The sequence below is a fragment of the Gadus morhua genome, unplaced genomic scaffold (genome assembly GCF_902167405.1).
Source record: "Gadus morhua unplaced genomic scaffold, gadMor3.0, whole genome shotgun sequence".
NCBI classification, from domain to species: Eukaryota; Metazoa; Chordata; class Actinopteri; order Gadiformes; family Gadidae; genus Gadus; species Gadus morhua.
In genome coordinates this window covers 177,398-200,000 of record NW_021964148.1, presented here as the reverse complement: position 1 = coordinate 200,000, position 22,603 = coordinate 177,398, and the positions used below count along the sequence as shown (strand labels likewise).

The 22,603-nt window shown below is 44.8% G+C and overlaps 3 long non-coding RNA genes across 4 annotated transcripts in view; 2 read left to right on the top strand and 1 right to left on the bottom strand.

Moving 5' to 3' along the window:
* LOC115539314 (uncharacterized) overlaps window positions 1–2,528 on the top strand; it is a 3,411-nt gene extending 883 nt beyond the window's left edge. Inside the window, exons 2-6 of one of the 2 annotated variants that reach the window (XR_003975829.1) lie at window positions 592–890; window positions 1,338–1,485; window positions 1,578–1,635; window positions 1,728–1,815; window positions 2,034–2,528. This is a non-coding gene — a long non-coding RNA (uncharacterized LOC115539314). Of the gene's footprint in view, window positions 1–591; window positions 891–1,337; window positions 1,486–1,577; window positions 1,636–1,727 lie in introns of both variants that reach the window. The other variant, XR_003975830.1, reaches the window with a different exon arrangement.
* Window positions 2,529–2,682: 154 nt separating this feature from the next.
* Window positions 2,683–3,134, top strand: LOC115539312 (uncharacterized). The gene is made up of 3 exons (XR_003975827.1): window positions 2,683–2,722; window positions 2,847–2,924; window positions 3,074–3,134. It is a non-coding gene; the product is annotated as an uncharacterized LOC115539312 (long non-coding RNA).
* Window positions 3,135–16,902: 13,768 nt separating this feature from the next.
* Window positions 16,903–21,339, bottom strand: LOC115539307 (uncharacterized). The gene is made up of 2 exons (XR_003975823.1): window positions 21,300–21,339; window positions 16,903–17,999 (listed from the first exon to the last, which is right to left on the bottom strand). It is a non-coding gene; the product is annotated as an uncharacterized LOC115539307 (long non-coding RNA).
* Window positions 21,340–22,603: the final 1,264 nt, after the last annotated feature.

The window sequence follows — 22,603 nt, the reverse complement described above, 5'->3', positions numbered from 1 at the left end:
TGTGTGTGTGTGTTGGGGGGTCCTGACCTTGATGACCATCCCAGGGATAGTGGTACCCGTCTTTCTTGCGGTTGGAGGCCTGAAGCCACGCGGGGACAGACTAGCCTCCAGATCCATACACACAGACACACACACACACACAGCGAGACAGGCAGCGAGACCGACAGCAAGACCGACAGACAGACAGACAGACAGGCAGACAGACAGACAGACAGACAGACAGACAGACACAGACACACACACAAGCAAACACACACATATATTTACACACACATACACAGTAATTAACACACAAACACACACATGAATGTGACTTTTGCAGGACAGTCATCCCAAAAGCATCTAGATCCACCCCCTGACTGGGAGACGAGGTGACGTGGGTCGGGGCTCCACTGACCGTCCTTAGCGTCCTTACCCTGCCCACCTGCCGTGCTGCTGTTTGGCTTGTTGTGGGCTTTGTGTGTGTGTTCAGTGATGTTTCTGTCTGGTCGTATTGGCTGTAGATGGATGGTTAAATAATGTCACGATCGGTCGTACTGCAGGCTCTCATTATGAAGTGCACTGAAGGTGTGCCTGTATCCGGCTATATAGAGAAGCCCCTGACTGCAGCCCGCAGACGGAGCCCACATGGAGGGGGCTGGCACTCAGTCCACATGGAGGGGGCCGGCACTCCGCCCACATGGAGGGGGCGGGTACTCATGCTGCGTTCGAGTATTCTCTGCGAACCGACTCGGATCTCGGATCTGACGCCACGCCCGTCCACATGGAGGGGGCGGCCACTCAGTTCACATTGAGGACTGGTCAAACAGCATTTCTGATCCTGTTTCTGACCTAAAATTACCTGAAATTAGAGTGTGCCCGCCCGAGCGAGTGATGCCTAAAACATGCAAGTAAGTGAGACTGTCAAAATGCTTAATATATTTGGTAATATTCATGCAATTATGTATTATGTCTTGTTAACTACTTAATCGTCTTTTACGTTTTAGTTACGCCTAGCATGTTCCCCCCAACATGCTAGGTCGATTTTCAGCATCATAAGGTTGAGTGATATAGTCATGTCATACACCGTTTGAAAGCTTAGGTTCTCAGGAATGTCAACCAATGTCAACCATTCGGTGGAATAAATATGTTTAGTGAATATAGATCAAATATATCCTAGTGTCTTAGGTCAAAATAGCCCCCCTCACCCTCCTCCTCCCTTGGTCCATTCTAACTTTATCGTCGTTGTGGATATCCTTTCTTATACAAAGCAGCCGAAAAATAGAAAACCGAAACGCTGCAATGTTTTTTTGTAGAAAACTGCTTTTATGTTTATACTGGTTTTCTTTGACTTTTAGAGACACGTCAGTGTAATTGTGGATGGCGAGAGCCCTGAAATACAGCTGGACAGCAGCGGTCTACATCACTGCCCCTTCTGCAGATACAAAGGGTCAAAATTTGATATCGACCATCACATTAAATGCCATGCCTCGGTTAAATACAGAGGTACATTTTCTTATTTTTGTATTATTATTATTTATATTATTATTGTTATTATATATTTGTATGTATGTAATGTATGCCGTTTACTCACCAAGGTCTGCAGAGGAGCTTTCAGGAAGCAGGAAGAGAAGACGGGAGGAAAAAAAGCTACAGGTACGTGTCATATACTGTAATGTGTGATGTTGTCTTAGAGCAATTGTGAAAGACTATAGTCTTACCACCCTCCCACCACTAATACATTTCAGGATAAAGATCTCTGCACAAAAAGGGCTAGAGTTGCTCCAACAGCATCCAGCTCTGAAGGATCAGGTCATGTATAGACTGTTAATCCAGGTGAATCCATGTAGGCCTACACATATTCAGAGTGTTTGTGAGATATGATTGATTCTATTAGGCTTCTACTTCCAAATTAAGTTGTACACATATCTCCATCAATATACAAGTTATAGCCTACTCCATGGCTGATCTATTGCGCATACTAGGGCCTACTTTTATTATTCCATTGTATTGGCCTACTAAACATTACAGACAACAATCTGTTTTATTTCCAGACAAAACTGAAGACCAGGAACTGGAACCTGGTATATAATATGTGTGTAATGTTGGAGGTTGTTTGTATAGCCAGATGAAATTGTCTGATGACTAGTTGAATAGTGTTTTTTATCACTGAAAACTCATCAGTAGTAGTAGCCTTTGTTTGCATACCATTTTGTGGTTTTGGGAGGGTAGGGTGACAAGTACAGACACAAATAATTTTTCTTTCTTCTTCAAGGAAGATGATGTTGACCTGAAGGACACAATTCAGGCAGCAGCATGGTGCCAGTTACAGTCCTTCAAGGACAGCGTTTCTCTCCCAGAGGTCATTGGGATGGAAGGTTGGGAGCAGATGGCAGCATCAACACAGCGCAAATCCCATGACGGCGGGGATGAGGAAGAAACGTGGAAACCATTCCAATTCTCATTCAGATTACATACTGACTATGAACTGTTCTGTGTGGAGAGGATGGACAGGAGAAACCTGAAGGTGTTTGCCTCTTTTGAGTCAACAACCTGCACAACTATGCCTACTGACTGTAAGCATTCATATGAGTGTAATATGTTATTATTATTATTATTATTATTATATCATGACTATGACCATGTGTATACGCGGCCCATATCTGATTGATACATAGTTTTTCCGTAGTGATTTCTGACGTTGGCTATGAGAGCGTGAAAAGGCATCAGGTTCCACGCGCACGTAAGATGATTTTATAGCAACGTATAATATATAGATCCCTCACACTCTCTATCATTATTATTATTATCGGCTATAAATATATGCACATAGAATAACCGCTAAATCGTATGTTTCTGTCGTGTAGCAGGTGCTGATATTCGGTTGAATAATCAAAGATCGATACTCGGTGATCGGACCAATGTGGGGGCCAGCAGTAGTTATGGTGAGTTATTAGTACACACGCTATTATCATACATGTATTACATCTATTTTATTGGGCATTTAATAATGAATAAAAAATAAAATAAAGACCAGCCAACCCTAACCCCTGTATACTTTTGTATTTTCTGTTTTTCAATGGTTTACGTATAGTACCTATCGTGGATGGTGTGAAACAGTGGACCCCTGGATCAAACCGTCTAACCAAGAAAAATAACAAAAGACCCAATCTAGGACCGGCTCTACCTCTACCCAGCTCTCCGCTAGCAGTGGTGCAACAGCAGATCCCGTATAAAAAGGGCCGCAAGGACACCGCACATAGTGTTTTAACTCCAGAGAATTTTAACTTGGTTCTCCATGCTGTCATAAACCCTGAAATCGCCCACCACGGGGGTGGATGGTCTGAGTCCAAACAGCCGTTGATTGAGACATCGGTTGTACCTGTGTCTGAGCCGCCTGCAGAGACCGTTACTGTACAGCCGGATGGAGGCATTCAGCATGGTAGGAAATTAAAGAAAAATGTATATGCTATAGATGGGGGGATGAACATGATGGGGTGTGATATTGATTATGTCGATTTCTTTTTTTCTATTACAAACAGTCCTTGGAGACCCCCAGGATGCACCACTACCAGAACTGACCGATGAGGATCTCGAGGGTCTTACTGACGTTCCGTTGTGGCCCTCAGCGCTGTTGGAACAGCTCGACTTCACTCCCGCTCATTGGATAGACCCTCCAGCTACTTCCGTAGTGGGTACCACCAGGGCAGAGCCTGTAAACCATCAGCCTGTAGCCCTCGCCTCTGGATCACGACCCACCCTCATCCAGGCCTCTATCCACAATCCACCAGGCACTGTGAGTCGTCCCACCGCCATCGGAGCAGTGGCTACGCTGCTACCCGACGGCTCAGCGGCTGCTGCTGAATACATTGCGGGTGGTCCATGTACCAACTGTTGTAAGGATTGTGTTGGTAAATTAACCTTGGTAACTACAGCAGTTGATGTAAACTCCTTAACCATTGGTCGTCAGTGTAAACTGGGTGCATTGTCTGTGAAACGTATTGACAGCAGATTTCAGACTATCGAAGAGCAAACGGATCAGTCACTCGAGACCATCGGGGAAATCAAGGACGAGCTAGTGCGTTACGGTCTGGCTATAGAATCAATACAGCAGCAGATTTTGGTTGTCGAGGCAGCAGTGCGTGTTAACACTCTGGCTTTGGATAGGGGGCTTCTGATATCTAATATGGCGCGGAAAATTTGGCTAATTGAAACTACGGCGCAGGATAACATCAGGGCCTACAAGGCCATGTCTGCCCGGATGACTATCATGAATGATGCTCTGGATATGCTTACGATGAATCGTTAGTATTTGATTTGTGGTTTTGGGGTGTTCTTTTTATTTGTTTTAAACTGAACGTAATAAAACTTTTATCTGACTAATTAACTTTTTTTTTTTTTTTATCTATTGGCATAAAAACTATAGCTGAACACAATGCATAAAGCTATTAGCCCCAGAAAAAAGAAATTCAAATCTGTAGACGGTAATCCCAAGAGACGGCGTAGAACTGATAGCGGGGGTAGCATTATGGATGTAGATCTTGAAGAGATGGCTATGAGGTATGATGCAACCGGCGATACGTCTGTCGGCCGTGTGGGGGGTGGGGGCATGTGTGCTGAAGGTGGTTTAGACATGCGGGAAATACGTGCTGACATAGCTAGAACTAGACGTGTGTTAATTGATGCTAATGTAGGGGGTAATAGAATGACGGCTGCACTAGACAGGGCTGCTATGATAAATGTTTCGAACGATCCATGTGCAGATGGTGGGGAGGTGTGTGTGGGGGGTGGGGGCATGAGTGCTGAAGGTGGTTTAGACATGCAGGACATACGTGCTGACATAGCAAGAACTAGATGTGTGTTAATTGATGGTGATGTAAGGGGGAATAGAATGACGGATGCACTAGACAGGGCTGCTATGATAAATGTTTCGAACGATCCGTGTGCAGATGGAGGGGAGGTGTGTGTGGGGTTAGATGTCCCCGGGGATTTAGACACACGGGATGTGTTGTATGCGGCGGCGTACACCAGAGATGTACTTAACACTGTCGATGGGTGGCTGGCTAGTGCACAAGAGAGGCTAGACATAGCCGCTCAGATAGACATAACATCGTCGATAGATGTATCGCAGGTGTCGCAACGTGACGAAGGGGATGGTGAGGGTTTTCAGGAACCCCTGGCTGCTGCAGGGGGTAGGACTGGTGACTCTATAGAGTCGAATATACAGGACGGTGGCGGTGGTGGTGGTTGTGACGGTGGCGGTGTTGTTGACGTTGATGGTGACAATGCCGGTGCTGATGTTGTTGGCTGTGGTGATGATGATGATGGTGGTGATGATGGTACACCTGCGCCTATGGCGGCGGGTGATGATGATGACGAGTTGCATACTAGATTATTTCCCCGCTTTAACGGTTTTGAGGTTAGACAGACCATTGATCTGAGAAGTATATCCCTTGAAAATGTACAAGAGGTCCCTGATTTGATCAGGGAGAGGCTGTCGGGGGTTATAACAAACTGTTCACAAAGTACAGCCGACGGTAGTGTCTTAAACGTTGTTTTGAGAGGGCCTTCATTGGCAGCTGATGTGCAGGCTGTGCTCGTGGCAGGTGATGATTACAATGCGGATTTGTTTATGGATCATATTAGCCAAGTCATACAGAGTAATGACACAGGTCTGACGGATGATGTGTTAGAGCTGGTGGTCACAGGGGTCCATAACAAACGGGGTGGTGGGCGTTTGAAGTTAAAAACAATTCCCTATGATGAGATCATAAACAAGAAGAAATTAAATCTCTACACACCTAGTAACACACATAACAATTTGTGTTTCTCACTATGCATGATACATTTTCTGCAGGAGGGGGTAACCGGCGGCAGTACAGTGCCCGACGAGACTAATTTGGAGGCGGCTCGCAAATTACATAGGGAGCTGGGGTACGGTCCAGATCACTCTGTGGGTTTCTCGGATGTTTTCAAATTTGAGAGACATCTAGATGTTAAAATCTTGATATTTCATCATAATGATGCATTCAAGAAGCTGGAGATGTTCCAGACGCATATGGGCCAACATCCTAAAACAATATGGTTGTACCTGCATGATAACCATTATCATTGTATAGTGAACCGCACGGCTTTCTTTGGTACGCGATATGTGTGTGAATATTGCTACAAGGCCCACGAGGCCATTCTATTCCACAAATGCCCGATCCATTGCAATGTGTGTCTGACAGTGTGCGATAGCCTGGGAGGTCGTACTCTAAAGTGCACGGGCTGTAGTTGTATATGCCGCTCGCAGGTCTGCTACGCCATACATAAGCAACATTCTGCCGTACATAAAATGATACCATGTGAAAAGATCAAATACTGTAATCAGTGTTGTAGACAGTATATCATACCGTAGAAGAAAAAGAAGAGGGGGGAGGAGGAGGGGGAGGAGGAGGAGGAGGAGGAGGAGGAGGGGGAGGAGGAGGGGGAGGAGGAGGAGGAGGAGGAGAAGGCCTATAAGGGGCATGTATGCAGCGTGTCAAAGTGTCATCACTGCGGTGAACCGATACTCAGCGACACTGTGCATGAATGTTTTATTCAGCCGTACGACCGCCTTAAGAAACGCAAGCGCAAGGGTCGACGCAAAGGTCGGGGGAACCGTTATACGACGGCTGCACCTGTAGATGATGATGATGCTGATAATAGCCGTTTATCTGATGATTACATATTTTATGATTTCGAAACGCGCGTGCATGAGGGTCGACACGAAGCAAACTTTGTGGCTGCTAAGACTTCTGAAGGCGAGGAATGGTATGCTAGCGGTACAGATTGCGTGGGAGAGTTTGTGAGACGCTACAGAACAGGGGCTTATAGGTTGTTTACATTCATTGCACACAACGCATCGGGCTTCGACAGCTATCTCGTTCTGGAATACATGACCAAGCAGGGTATTATACCCTTTATAGTCATGAAGGGTAGCAGAGTCGTTATGATGCGCGATGATGCCTACAGCCAGAGATTGGTCGACTCATTTAGCTTTTTGCCCATGCGGTTGGCTAAAGCACCGGAGGCGTTGGATTTTGAAGATATGGCGAAAGGTCATTTTCCTCATAAATTTAACACACGGGCCAACGAGTCTTATGTTGGTGCATACCCTGAGATCTCATATTATGGTTATGATTCCATGACTAGCGATCAAAAGACAGATTTCGCTATATGGTACAGATCTGTAAGGGACAAAAAATTTGACATTCAGAAACAGCTGCGCCGCTACTGTGTCAACGATGTGAGGATCCTGCGCACGGCGTGTGGGATCTACAGGGAAAATGTCATAGAGTGTGCAACTATAGACCCCTTTGCATATGCCACTCTGGCTTCGGCGTGCATGGCCACCTTCAAAAAGTCGTTCTTGAAAAAAAACATCTTGGCATTGACCTACGAGGGGGTCTATCGGAAAAAGCAAAAGTCGTTCTCATGTGCATCCATCCAGTGGCTTGAATATCTATCCCACTCCAATAACCTGGAGATTCAGCACGCTCTCAAGCACGGGGAGGCTGAATATGGTCCATTCTTCCTAGATGGATATGCACCTGCTATAAACACAGCCTATGAATTTGCAGGATGCTTTTATCATGGGTGTGAACGGTGCTACAACGCTGGTCATAAGAATCCTGTCGTCAAAAAGACCTATGGTGAATTATGGTTGCAGTTTCACCTCAAAGTCACGGCCCTCAAAAGAGATCATGGTTTAAGAGTTGTAGTCATGTGGGAGTGTGAGTGGCACAGACTGAAAAAGACAGATGCTGCAGTGCAGGCATTCTTGGCTACTCTGAAGATACAACCCAGGATTGATCCTCGCGACTCTCTCTATGGGGGTCGCACCAATGCCATCAAAATGTACCACAAGGCCGAGCCCGGTGAAAAAATACGCTACTATGACTTTACCTCTCTCTACCCCACAGTACAGGCCCGCTGTCCATATCCTATAGGACACCCCAAGATCATTTTCAGGAATTTTGGTCCTTTGGATGGGTATTTCGGCATCGTCAAATGCACTGTGTTGCCCCCCAGAGGTCTTTACCATCCTGTGCTCCCTTACAGGTGTCATGGGAAGCTGATGTTTCCCCTCTGTGGTACATGCGCCACTGAGCTCAATCAGACAGACGCATGTCTTCACGGCGATGATGAAAGGGCTCTGACAGGTACATGGGTGACTTTAGAGGTAGAAAAGGCCGTAGAAAAGAGGTACGTGATAATACAGATGCATGAAGTATGGCACTACCCCAAGTGGTCAAAGTCTCTGTTTAAAGGGTATGTCAAAACGTTTCTCAAGCGTAAACAGGAGGCTTCAGGATACCCCAGCACAGTGGATACTGTGGAGAAACAGCAGGCGTATGTGCAAAACTATCTGGTTAAGGAAGGCATACAGCTGGATCACGACAACATGAGCGTTAACAAAGCCATGCGTAATTGCAACAAGTTGATTCTCAACAGCCTGTGGGGTCGTTTTTCGCTACGCCCAGACCTACCCACTTGTGAGCTAATTGCTGCACCTGAAAGGTTCACCCAGCTCATGTTCAGCGACAGCTATCACATTAGCCACTTTTGTTTTGTTTCTGATGAGGTGGCCCTTGTACAATGGAAACACAAAGATGCCCGTCTCGAAAGGGCTCGGGATGTTAACGTGATTGTGGGGGCTGTGACTACGGCCCATGCCAGGCTCATGCTCTATGACCTTCTAGACAAATTACAGGAGCGTATCCTCTATTGTGACACAGACAGCATCATTTTTGTTTCTAAGGAGGGTGATTGGGTACCCCCTTTAGGTCCTTATCTGGGCGACTTGACCGACGAGATAAATGATGGCGATCGGTATGGTACCGAGCAGGAGGATTACATTAGCGAATATGTCTCAACAGGTCCTAAAAGCTATGCCTACCACACACGTCAGCACAAGTCTGTAGTCAAATGCAAAGGGGTGACTTTAAATGCAGCAAATGCTAAAGTGGTCACCCAGCAGACACTGAAATGTCTAATAGATGATTTTGTCAACAATCGACCGCAAACCCGCGACATCACCACCACGGTAGATACCATTCAAAGGAATAAGAATAAGCTTCTGCTTAAAAACGCTACTGTGGTTAAACGACTTAGGGTGGTTTACAACAAACGCAGGGTTTTTCCCGACTACGCCACGCTTCCTTACGGCTATTAACCATTTTGTTTTATAGTGGCCAAATGATCCCTGTTTTTCTTCTTCTTCTTCCACATATATATATTTTTTTTTATATCTTTTTTATTATTCATTTTGTATTTTGATGTGGTATGCATATTGTGTTAAGAAAATCAATTCATACTATACTATAATCATGTTATCAACTATTTTGTATTGATTTATTGTTTTCAAATTGATCCATGTGTTCTTCTCCTTTTAATCTTTTTATTTGAATCATTCTGTATTTTAGGGGGTATATATACAGGATTCACATGTTAAAATGTATATGTATCATAATGTATCTGTATATACTTTTATATGCGTCATGCATTAATGATGAATGACTGTGTTAATAATCATGCATGTGTTAATAAAGAATGTTAACCGTCACATGTTTCACGGTTCTATGGTCACAAGGCAGCCGTCCGTCAGAGGGGATGCACACAGACCGCAGAGATGGCTGTTGCACACGCTACGTTTGATCCTAGGCTACAGCACCCGTTCAGCATGGTAGTATCGGGACCGTCAAACAGCGGCAAAACCTACTTTGTCAAAACAGTCATTGAAAATATGGATCGGTTATTCTCAGAAAAGATTGAAAATATAGTATATATTTATTCCTGCTGGCAGCCCATATACGATGATCTGCTTAAAATAAGGAACATTCACTTTATAGAAGGGATCCCCAAATCTCTATGCGATGATACAGTCTTACCAGTCCATACTAGAAATCTGCTCATTATTGACGACTTGATGAACGACGCATGCAATAATTTAGAGGTTCAGTACGTTTTTACCAAATATGTACACCATCGTAATCCCAGTTGTATGTATCTGGTCCAGAATTTATTCATGCAGGGTAAAACCAGCCGTACAATTAGTCTAAATACCAATTACATGGTTTTGTTTAAGAACCCACGTGACAAATATCAGATTATGCTGATAGCCAAACAGATGTTTCCGTGTAAGACAAAATATTTTCTAGAAGCCTTTAACGATGCTACCGACATGCCTTATGGGTATCTGCTTGTAGACTTTAAAGCCATGACCCCAGACAACATGAGACTTAGAACAGATATATTGTCGGACCGGCATGTTGTATACACTCAGAGAGCAAAGTGATATCCCCAAAAGACCATGTCCTCACGTATAAGCAGAAATCGTGAACGTCTTAAGCAACTATATAAAGCACCTCCAGCACAGCGTAAAGCTATCCTCAGGACAGCCAACACCGACTTTATCAACTCACTGTGTGAAATAGCCTTGAACATTTGGCAAAACAAGACAAAATACCACTAACCCCCCGTCAGCATACGAAATTGCGTAGACGAAAGAAGGACCTCAGAATACTCGCCAATAAAAATGTGCTAATATCTAGAAAGAAAAGACTAATTAATCAGACTGGTGGATTTCTTCTACCCCTGCTGTCTGTGACCGTACCGTTGTTTACAAGCCTGTTCTCAAGAGGTGGGTGATTATAATGGATCATACGCACAAGATGTATCTAGTTCCTCAACATCAAGTCGATGCCTTAAAGCATACCCTACCCAGGGATTCTGTTAGACAGACTGCTGAAAATGAGCTGGATAAGGCCATTGCGATGGTGTTGAACACTCCCAATACAGACCTATATGAAAAGCTGCCAGGTACGGAGCGGTCCTGCAGCGTTATCTATCCATGGTGAAACAAGGACAGCGTGAGCTGTCGAGAATTAACTCTGTCACTTGCGGATGGGGGCCCAGTTCATACACCTGTGGCGGCACAGCATGGTGTTGATGACGATGATGGCATCGGCGATCAAATTTATAAGGATATAATGAAACATATACCCGTCAGAAGCAAGAGCAACACCAGACATATCCTGGACTCTTTAAAGAAATCAAAAAATGTCTCATGGACGGACAAGGGGGAGCTCGTTTTACAAGGCGAAACTATTAAGGGCTCCCATATGTTTGATCTGTTAAAGAATGTTACCGCCCCATACCATGTTGTCGAATCTGTCAGACCACAGGGATGGAAAGTATTTCTGAAATTTTTAGCCAGTAATAATATACCGCTATCGGCTATCCCTAATAAACAGCTCAGACAAACTGTAGACATGTATAAGTATACGCCCTAAACTAAGGATGACTATGCGACGGCAGCTATGCCTGTCTCATCTGGTAAAAGGAGGAAACGTAATCAGACATTGCCGTCTATTACCTCCCCTGGAATGCCTATGGTCGAGTGGATACCATTTTGATTTTCTTATGTATCTTTATGTATATGTTATAGCCGTAAAAATAAAAGAAAAACAGTACGACTGGAAATGTAATCAAATCATTGTTTTATTTTTTATTATCATACCAAACACAACACATGTTACATGTTACATCCGCATATGCATGACTGCACACATGACATATCATGTTCATTACAGACACTAGGTTGTACACGGCCCACAAAGTCATAAACCTTTTCATCATTACGGGGTAGATTATCTCCGTATTTTTTAAAAACTTTTGATAGAATACACCTTTTTGCATATTAAACAAGAAAAAAACACAATGTTGCCCACATGCGGTACTTGATGGATCTTGGACCTGTTGTGTAGAATGAACTACATCTATACAGTGCTGATCGAGAAAACGCTGTATGGTCTCAGGAAACTCAGAGTATGAGGGAGGGTTGCCGTAGGAGTCGAAAAAGTATCCCTGGCTCTCAGCCGTAATATATATAGCTAGCCAATGGGCCCCGGCCATGTGTGAAGGTTCGGTGTTGATCACCAGCATTGCAGGCCTCTGACGAATTTCCCGGGGTAGATGATTACACGGCAACGCACCAAGAAAATAAGCCTTGTGTGCCATTTTCTGACACACTGCTGTCAGCTCTATAGTATTCATATCGCAACGTCTTTTCAGTAATAGTCCAACAACACCTGCCGTCTATTTGATATCTCTATAACAGAATCATAAACTGCATAACATATCAAATTGACCGTTGTAGCCAGCGCTGCTCTGAATCGTGCTTCTAGCCTCACATTCCCTGTTCGGACTAGCGATACATGTTGTCCACAACCCTCGTCCGCCTCAAGGTTGAAACAAAATAATGCATACCCATCTCCGAATTCCTTATGATTAATAGCTATTTCTCTATCTTTGAGCTGACGACCTGTAGCCTGAATGAGTTGAAAATATTCTCTGGTATAGAGGCCATTTCTAAAGTCAGGCTGAAAGGGTTTAGCAGGATAGGCCTGACCGTCGCAGTATAGGGATAAAAACTCAATGCCGAAATGCTGGAAACTGAAAGGATTCCTAGCATAACTCCCTGTGAATGCTTCGTTATTCACAAAACCTATAATAACCATCTTGGGTATTTGTCCTAGAAATAGATTATCCTGGGTGCATATTCTGCTGCCAGCAGCGATGGATACATTCTTTAGACACACCCTATCAACGGGGTATTTGACGTTAGCTTGGTTTAATGCCCTGGCATGGGCCAGCTTGATGCCTGGTGCTATCGCTACCTTTTTAATGAAAACATTTGCAGACACTATAGATACACGGTATTCCACAGCACCATCGGACATCAGACAGAAATTATTTTTTGCTCTAATGAATCTCATGCGTAGATCAACTCCGTTAATCAACAGTTTCTCCTGAAAAAACATATCGACGTGTATAGGGGATATCAGTTCGACGATACGACTTCGACCCGTATATTCGCTCCTAGTCGTTAAGCCTAGATTGAGGCCTCCAGGAAGAATATCGTCCATATGACCGTGAGTGTCTTTCTGGAATAGACCACATCCAAATTGGGTGTCTAATGTCCCGTTTCCATAGTTTAGCAAGCATTCTATAATGCCTCTGTACGGATAGGTGTTTGACGACTGGGTGATAAGCCTATCACCCAGAGTAATATCTACTTGGGAGAATAACGTGCATCCTGGATAGTTAATCAGTCCCACGGGTGCCGCCGGAGTCTGTTCCATCAGGATTAGTAATCTTGATCCTCAGGTGTAAATATGTATTGTTTAGGTCTATATAGTCTTCGCTACTGGCCGATACAAAGAACTCTATGGGGCTACCATCTGTTAGCGCCGATAGCGGGGGTATTTCAATATATGTACTTTTTTCTATCGAAGTCTGCGTCATCGGCAGGGAGAAGAGATCCAGTTCGCTCTTAATACATTCGTCTGACATGTTATGTAGCAACGCCATTGTTATTCAGCCCCCTGCTATACTAGATGAATATATCGTTAGCCGCCCCTCTAAAACGACGGTTTGACACCTTCCTGATCCTTTTAGGTTTTGCTCTCTTTTTGATGGGTGCCGATCTTTTATTCTGTTTATGACGTCGTGCCGGTGCACGGGTACGCCCAGCCCCTATAGGAGGATACTTTGTTGCTCTTCTGGCATATACCCTCATGCCTGACCCCTGCTGTTTGGGCGTAGATGCAGCATGGGCTATGTTGGTCATAACGTCACCTATAATATGTTTAGCAGCAGTCTTCAGATGCGGAATAGCCGGAATAGCCATTCTAAAGAGGCTGCGGAACATCCCTCCGATGCCGGCTCCATATTGTGTGCTGCTACCCTCATAGCCAGGTAGCCCACTCCCTGCTTGGTTTAAATAATACTGAACATATTTGTTCTCGTCGTAAGGCGGTCTGTACCCCCTCATCCCTAGATAGAGCTATGAATTCTACTGTTTTACAGGTCTAAAATGCAGCTTGAGTATCACTTTACCATATGTGAATTTTATATTTGTATTCTGGTCAGACTTTAGATCGATTTCAATATCTCCAAGAGGGTCTCGGGCTACGTGTACGTAATGCGGCTTGTCGAACATGTGAATGCAGTGTCTCCTGCTGGTGTCGGTTATATTAATACTCCTTAGCAGGGGGACATAGCTATCTCCGACCAACTGATGGTCGACAATGTCGCTATATATGAACATGTTGTAACACCCCCCGTGAATATCGGTGGGATGGGGGGCGTATGTTGCATACGATTTATGGGCTGGTAGCTTGACCCCTGAATCGAAACCCAGCATAGCAGCCAGTTTTCCTCTAAAGACGATAGCTAGGTGTTCGTCTCCTTCTACATAAATGCGGTTTCTAATACCTTCATGATGTAGTATAACTCTACCGCCAGTATCATATTTGGCCCAAGTCTTGTTGATTTGTAGTAATAACGATCCGATACTCTCATAAAGCCCACCAACTAATAGACATGATGTCCTATGACCCGTTTTACCATCGTGAACGGTCATCGTAGCGTCCTCGGTAGGAAAACTATTCCAGCTGCATGGGTACTGAGCTTCAATTAGGCCTACTTCATAGGGCTGCTTGGTGTGTATAGATTTTGCTAATTTAGTTCTAAAATTCCATATCTTATTTTGTGGGTAGATCCCTGCCGATGCATTACTCGCCAGAGTCACATAGAAACCCCCAGACACCTCCTTATCCATAGTACACTCTGGATATACTGGGTTGTATGTCTCTTACGCGTCGACTAGTGTCTTTTCAGCTACCCATGAATTGAAGGCATCCGGCCATCCCAGCCATTTGACATATAATAGATTCTTAGACCCCGCCCTTTTTCTATCTATAATCTTTTCTATTTTATACACTTTGTTTTTAGACACTATAACTTTTTGCAGCTCTTTCTCGTAAAATGTTCCATGGACAGGGGCACCTGCATAGTCTTGCAGCTTATAGACTGGAGGACACCTTGCTATGCGCTGCGATATTACAAAATATTCATCTGTAAATGTCTGCTCATACCCCTTTCGAAATGTAGCTCTGGCTTTTGAAATTCTAACCGTGTCACCAACATCATATCTAAACACCACCATCGGCTCTTGAGTGGTTTTGTATAGCATATTAAACAGTTTTCTCATTATTTTTATCAACACTGACCGGGGTCATTTTTATCGATCTATGGTATGAATGGTTATAAGCAGTGGCGGCTGGTGCTAAAAAAATCTGGGGGGGCGCACTGGCGGGCGGGGATTACAACACAACAAACTACTTGAACATAAATTTTGCTCTCCTCTCCTTCAGGCCAGCAAATTTTTCAATGACTTTCTGATTGAAATCTGTCATTTCACAAACAAGTCTCTTTTCCATGGAGAGCATGGCCAGTGCATTCAGCCTCTCTCGGGTCATGGTGTTTCAATGCTAACTCGGCCAAAAAACTGTAGCTTCATGCTGTTGTCAAGGTGGCTACGGCTACTTTCATGCCGTTTGCATTTTTCAGAGAGATGTTTCAGGTCTCTGACCCCAGTTGTTCTCCACAGAGCTTCAGTGCCACTGCCAACACTTTGAAAAAGCAAGCATGGAAAGCAATAGAGAGCATTGCTAACTCCACATCCAGCTAGCCAACTGTGTTTGGTGTAACACAAACGGGAGAAGCCTCTAGTGTAACTCCTTCCCCTGTCACTTGCTTGCTGCTGGATTTGTATATCAGGCTGCTCCGGTCCAAGCTCCTTTATTCTTTTTTTTCCCTCCACCGAACGCCTCGAGGAAGGATTACTGCGTAACGAAACAACCGAATTTTCGTTTGCTGTCGCCATGTCTCCTCCTGTCTTCTCGTTGTTGTTTTTTTCTGTCTGCTCCGTGTGCGCGTGGGCGTGTCTGTCGCTCTTTGAGTGACAGGCACGGCTCCGTTGCCAGGGGAGTGACTTTGACTGACATTTTTCATTCAATCAGACTGGATGAAAAATGAGCCCAAGCACGCTGATTGGCCAGGGGCGCAGAGAGCTGCGCCCGGAGGAGAATCTTGAAGTGACCAATTAGAGACCAGCATGAAGTCACATGGAAGCCAAAAGTTTAAGAGGCCACATACACACTCATTTGGCCGGCGCCCCTCGCTATTGAAATGCATGAAACAACCCAGAATAAACCCAATATTGAATGGAAAGGCATAAAAATTTAAAAGTAAAACCCATTGTATGAGTGAACACTGAACAGACGTGGTAATTACTTTTTATTATGTAATTTATGCTTACTGTGTCTATACTTTTTTCCTGAAATTTTGATGGGGGCGGCGCCCTAGCGCCCCCTATTGACCGGCCGCCACTGGTTATAAGCATGGACCATATCCTGTAGTTTATCCACATATCGTTTGGAGTTGGCAGCTGTTAAATATCTCCACATGCGGGTTTTCAGAGTCCTGTTGAAGCGCTCCACTATGCTGGCCTTGGTCTCGTTAGATGTAGAGAAATGTTTGACGTTGTGCCGCTCCATCAAACGCTGAAAGATCTTGTTATAAAATTTACCAGCGTCAGTCTGCAATTTATCGGGGATACGCCCTTCGCTGAGAATATCACCAAAAGCTTTAGCGACGTCGATAGCCCTCTTGGACGGTAATGGACGAACCCATGCATGTTTTGAGAATACATCGATGCACGTCAACAGAAAATGCACACCATCATTTTCGGGTGCGTACTCTGACATATCCACTAAATCAGCCTGGAACTGTCTATCTACCCCACTAACCAATGCTCTATTTCGGCGGAAATGTATCGGTGCAGGTACATGCAGAGTGTAGGGATCCTGTTTCAGCAGCCATTTCTTGATATATTTTAGAGGAGGTACTACACCCTCACTATGCGCTAGGGCTGTTCGTAGCTTATTGATACCTCCGTAACCCCCTGGTCCGGCGGGGTCATAATAAGTCTTATGCATCAGTTTATCCATGTCGTATGACTGCAACAAAAAACGAATACTGAAACACTGATCAGAGTTATCCATCCTTTTATTTAAAATGTCTGGCCACGCGATACAATGCGCAGATAAAGTTTACAGGCAGTTTTATTTTTCTGCACCATTTTACAAGACATCATGCGAGCAGTTCTAATACCCTCTGCGTTTGAGGGATTATTCAACTTCAAGACATCCGATACAAAAGCACATATACACATGACATGTCCGACGGTAAAACAGTCCCCATCGGGGAAATGGGTAAATATTTCAGCTAACATTTGATCAGTAGGGTTATCATACAAGAATTTCATGACCAAATCATTCCAACCCTTATACATACATTTGATGTAAGCATTATGATGGACAAACGTATCATTTTCTATGGCAGCATACATCAAAACGGCTAGTCTATCTGATACATACTTGCTATCCGCATCATATGCATAAGAAAACAACACCCCCATTATAAACGACGCTTGACACCAGGCCTTGTATTACCGAATGACAATGTTGTACGCCACATTCGTGTGGCTTCATATATCAAATACAGATGTGTATCGGACACACCTTCGCTGGTTATTTCGTCCAGTTTTTCGGTATCATAGGTGTCGCCCAATAAATCACATAGAAAACAATCGACCACACCATTGATTATTCCTGGGGACACAGTCAACCCTATAGTCTTCTTTAAAACAGTTTCTAGAAGTAGCAGGAATGGGGGTCTATCCAATACATCACGTATGGTATCGTAATGGGATTCGTAGTGATGATGTGTCGATCCATGCAGGCAGTAATGGCGTCGTTGACTTGGGCATTCACTTTGGCACCCCCAGCAGTCCGCTTGCTTCTGATGTTTGATGATGGCTACCACGCAGATACCAGTGGTAAATCGCAGAACACCCAGCACCGCAGGGTTTAACCGGATCTGTGTTGATACAGGCCATCCGTCATCTCTCATAGCAGTGTCCACCTCCAGCTCACTGTCCTCTCCGATGTGTAGGAAGGACAGCTTCAATCCGGCCAGATAGACAGCATACTCCTGAAGCCAGTGGTGTACGGGTTGTACAGCCTTTAAATCACCAGCCTCCATAGCCACGCCCCCACTTTGTACATGTTCATCATTGTCCTGTGCTGCATAGCGTATCAGAATATACCATTAGAATATGAACAAAAACAAAACACACAACGAGCATATTATACACAACCTATCAAAAACACACTTAGTAATACTAGCATGTAGCCCACTTTCTTATACCTCCAAGACATTTTCTAATGCTAATGTGGCCTGTGGGATTAGGTCTTCTCTCTCTGTCTCGTGCTGATGTTCCCTGCTACACGTTCTCTTTCCCCGTACCGCTGACGTCACCTAATAGGGGTGGGACAGGTGGGCGGTTGCGATCAGGCAGGTGTAAATGCACCCGGGGTCCTCATGCCGGTCAGGCACCCGGGGTCCTCATGCCGGTAAGGCACACGGGGTCCTCATGCCGGTAGCAGCAGTGTCTAGAGGTGTGGGTCGCAGCGCAAGGTATGTCTTAACTACCTCATTGGGGAATTAGGATAGTTACTTGGCCAGTGCACTACGGGGGATTTAGTTGTGTTTCCGTTGGGCTAGTGGTCGTTGAGTGCTCGCCGACGGTGACACTGTCTGTGCGAGTGACGAGCCTGGGTCTGCGTTCAGCGATCCCGATGGGAGAAGGAACAAGGTATGTTTTGGCTGTGCTGTATTGAATAGGCGTTTTATTAATCCGGTTGTGGCGTGGTAAATAGTTAGCCTATGAACCGAATATGTATGGATCATGCAACTGGGTCTCTCGTTTCCTTTTTGTTTATAGACGCTACCGGCAATCCGAGTGTCGGCTGCTGTTCTTGTGATTGGACGACGCTGAAGTTGGCATCCGAATCGCAGCATCCGATTCAGCAGCTGGTCCACTTTAAATCGGTCCTGATTGAAAACCACCACACCTAGACTCTTCAAATCTGGACTAAATTATCAGAGTGAGGCTATACATTATAATAAACATAGTTACAGATTTGTGAAACCTTTTTTCTATTTGTGAAAATGCAATACAGGTTCATTTTAATGCTTTTTAGGGGTCCAGACTGCATTAGAACGGGTCCTGATTGAAAACCACTACACCTAGACTCTTCAAATCTGGACTAAATTATCACAGTGAGGCTATACATTATGTAAAACATAGTTTCAGATTTGTGAAACCTTTACCCTATTTGTGAAAATGCAATAAAGGCACATTGTAATGCTTTTTAGGGGTCCAGACCGCATTAGAACTGATCCTGATTAAAAACCACTACACCTAGACTCTTCAGATCTGGACTAAATTATCACAGTGAGGCTATACATTATGTAAAACATAGTTTCAGATTTGTGAAACCTTTAACCTATTTGTGAAAATGCAATGCGGTCTAGACCCCTAAAAAGCATTAAAATAAGCCTGTATTGCATTTTCACAAATAGGGTAAAGGTTTGACAAATCTGAAACTATGTTTTACATAATGTATAGCCTCACTGTGATAATGTAGTCCAAATTTGAAGAGTCTAGGTGTAGTGGTTTTCAATCAGGACCAATTAGAAAATTCTAAGTGGTTTTCAAGCCGAATCGGATGCTGCGAATCGGATGCCAACTTCAGCGTCGTTGTGATTGGGGTGAATGAGATACGTGTGCAGGTGCTGCTTCTAGGACGCGTTTTGTATTTCTGTTCGTTTGGTTGTTTGCTTCATGTGTTCTTTTTTGTTTCTTTCTTTCCCCCTAGTCGGTGGACTTTGAGATTTGTGCTGGTAGACTAATTGTGACCACCGGCTAGCGGGGCCCCCCCCCCCCCTTGTTTTTGTTTTATGTACTAATAGGCGTCCTATTGTATTGACGACCTACAGCGACTAACTTTTAATTAAATGAGAATAAAGAATATATTTTTATACCTGTAAGTCAAGCCTGTGCGTGCGTTTCTAGAGTAAAATAGAGTGCCCCTGCTCTTGTCCTAGGGGTGGCGTTGTCCGCATTACTCAGTCTTAGCCCCGCCACACTAACATACCCCTAAACATACTCAAACACACCATATACCCCCTCATCATTACCAGTCGGCTCAAACAGGCGCATTCTGTATTCATCAGATGTGCGCCCTGGCTCTTCATTCGTCTTAACCAATGAATCAATCTCTGCAAAAATTCCACGTAGCGATGACAAATCAGCCCACTGTATGAAAAAGACATTATCAAAATAATCAGCAGCTTTTAAACCACTGTTGCGTAGAGGGGAGCTACCGATGCAATGCATATCATAGCACTGTGGTATCTCATCTGTATCAACACTGCGGCTGAAAAAATGAACTCCTGGGGTCTCTTCGTATGATGGTTTGCATCCATGCGATGAATCCTCGATTCATGCATAAAAGTCCAATGGAATACATGGGTTCCTACATGCCAAGTGCCCCTGACACCGTCTAGCATGGGGCATAAAATCTCAAAGAAAAAATTCCACTCATGAACGTTCAACTGCCACTATGTAGCACAATCTTCCTCCTCATCCTCATCCTCATCCTCATCCGCTTATCCGGGGTCGGGTCGCGGGGGGAGCAGCTCAAGCAGGGGGCCCCAGACTTCCCTTTCCCGGGCCACATTGACCAGCTCTGACGGGGGGATCCCGAGGCGTTCCCAGGCCAGTGTTGAGATATAATCTCTCCACCTAGTCCTGGTTCTTCCCCGAGGTCTCCTCCCCACTGGACGTGTCTGAAACACCTCCCAAGGAAGGCGCCCAGTGGGCATCCTTACCAGATGCCCGAAACACCTCAACTGACTCCTTTCTAAGTAAAGGAGCAGCTGCTCTAATCCTAGTTCCTCACGGATGGCTGAGCTTCTCACCCTATCCCTAAGGGAGACGCCAGCCACCCTTCTGAGAAAACTCATCTCGGCCGCTTGTACCCGCGATCTCGTCCTTTCGGTCATCACCCAGCCCTCATGACCATAGGTGAGGATAGGAACGAAGATCGACCGGTAGATCGAGAGCTTTGCCTTGCGGCTCAGCTCTCTTTTCGTTACAACGGTGCGGTAAAGCGAACGCAATACCGCCCCCGCTGCTCCGATTCTCTGGCCAATCTCACGCTCCATAGTACCCTCACTCGCGAACAAGACCCCGAGGTACTTGAACTCCTTCACATGGGCTAAGGACTCATTTCCTACCCGGAGCAACATTTTCTAATGCTACCCGGCACAATCTTTAACTTTCAAAATGATCCATCCATCGACCCTTGATATTACGTACTCCAAGCCGTATTCGCCAACGTGTGTGAATGAATCCCCAGCAGTCCGGTCTCTCAAGTCTGAAACAGGCCTCGTCTTTTTGAGCGGAGCATTTAGCAGTGCCGCATCACCACACCTATTGACATAGTTAGACACAGGTGTACTAAAGCCGGACATACCCTCAGACAACTGGCTTTCACCGTCCACAATGCTCGATGCAGAGTAGTCCTTGGCGGGTGAAGACAGTGGCGACAGGGTGCGAGGGTCCCTATACATCCAGTTAGCGCTGTTTGATCCTTGGGTATCTTCTGATGAGCAGTCCATGTTGAACGAAAAGAACACTGACGACAATCTTTTGAATGCTATGACCCTACAGCAGTCGTCTCACCCCTTTTTAAACTATTTGAGGTACACACCCACAATACAAGCTCACAAGCCCCCTAAGTGCACACCCAATGCCCTTACAGATCCCAGCACCCTGCGACCCCTACAGGCGCAACGCAGACGTTATACATGACATAACAACACCAACCGGAAGTGCTGTCATAAACACCCCCCCCCTCCCCCCAACCGGAAGTTGCTATTTTCATAAACATACCCAGGGGGTGTCTATTATATACTACTAAGCATCTTCAACAGATGGGATTAATTTGAATCTCTCCCAATTTATATTTAGTATATCCTGAGTGAAGTGTTCAGGGTTAATTTTATAAAATTGTCTTACTGTAACTGCCTACATGTCAGTTTAATTAATTCTCATTTATTTATTTTTTTAGTTCCTACCTGCCTTTCAGTTTGAGGGGGCATTGTTTTGTATTTGTTTCCACACGGCACAACTTAGCGACACACCACCTGGCAGAGCATGGCAAGGGAGAAACAACACGGTCGGTTGTCTCCACACTCGGTAAAGTTGATTTAAGATAAAGAGTTAAGACATTACATGTAAACAAAGAAGACGAAGACAGAAGAAAATACAAGATTCAGCCCTTTTGGTAGTGTGCAGCCTACGAGGTGTGTTTTTTATTGGTGTGTATGTGTAATAACATTAAGCTGCAAGTTCTGAATTAGCATGTATTTACCGGACTATTTGTTAACTTTCACTTTCTCTAGTTCTCACGGGTCGGTCGGTGACTGTGAATAAACCCTGTTCTTAAACGAGCTCGACTCTCATGCTTTACTACCGGGAGGAGCTACAGTGAGAACTCGACTGCTTCGCGTGAGTAGCCGAGAAAAACGCAGCTGGAGCACGGTGATCCACGGTCGGGATGAAGCCTCTCCACGTGGCGGGTGCGCCGTTTATTGCCGTCCTCACAGCAACCAAGGAAGCAGCCAGGAGGCTTAAGGTGCTATCGTGTGGATTTGTGTGAATAAGAGACTTTGAGTGCTTTTCACAAGAGACTGAAACGTTTTTGCATTTTCAAGTTGTACTTACCTTTCACTGTTGAAGTCTGTTGACATTCATTGATGCAAATCGCGCCGATAT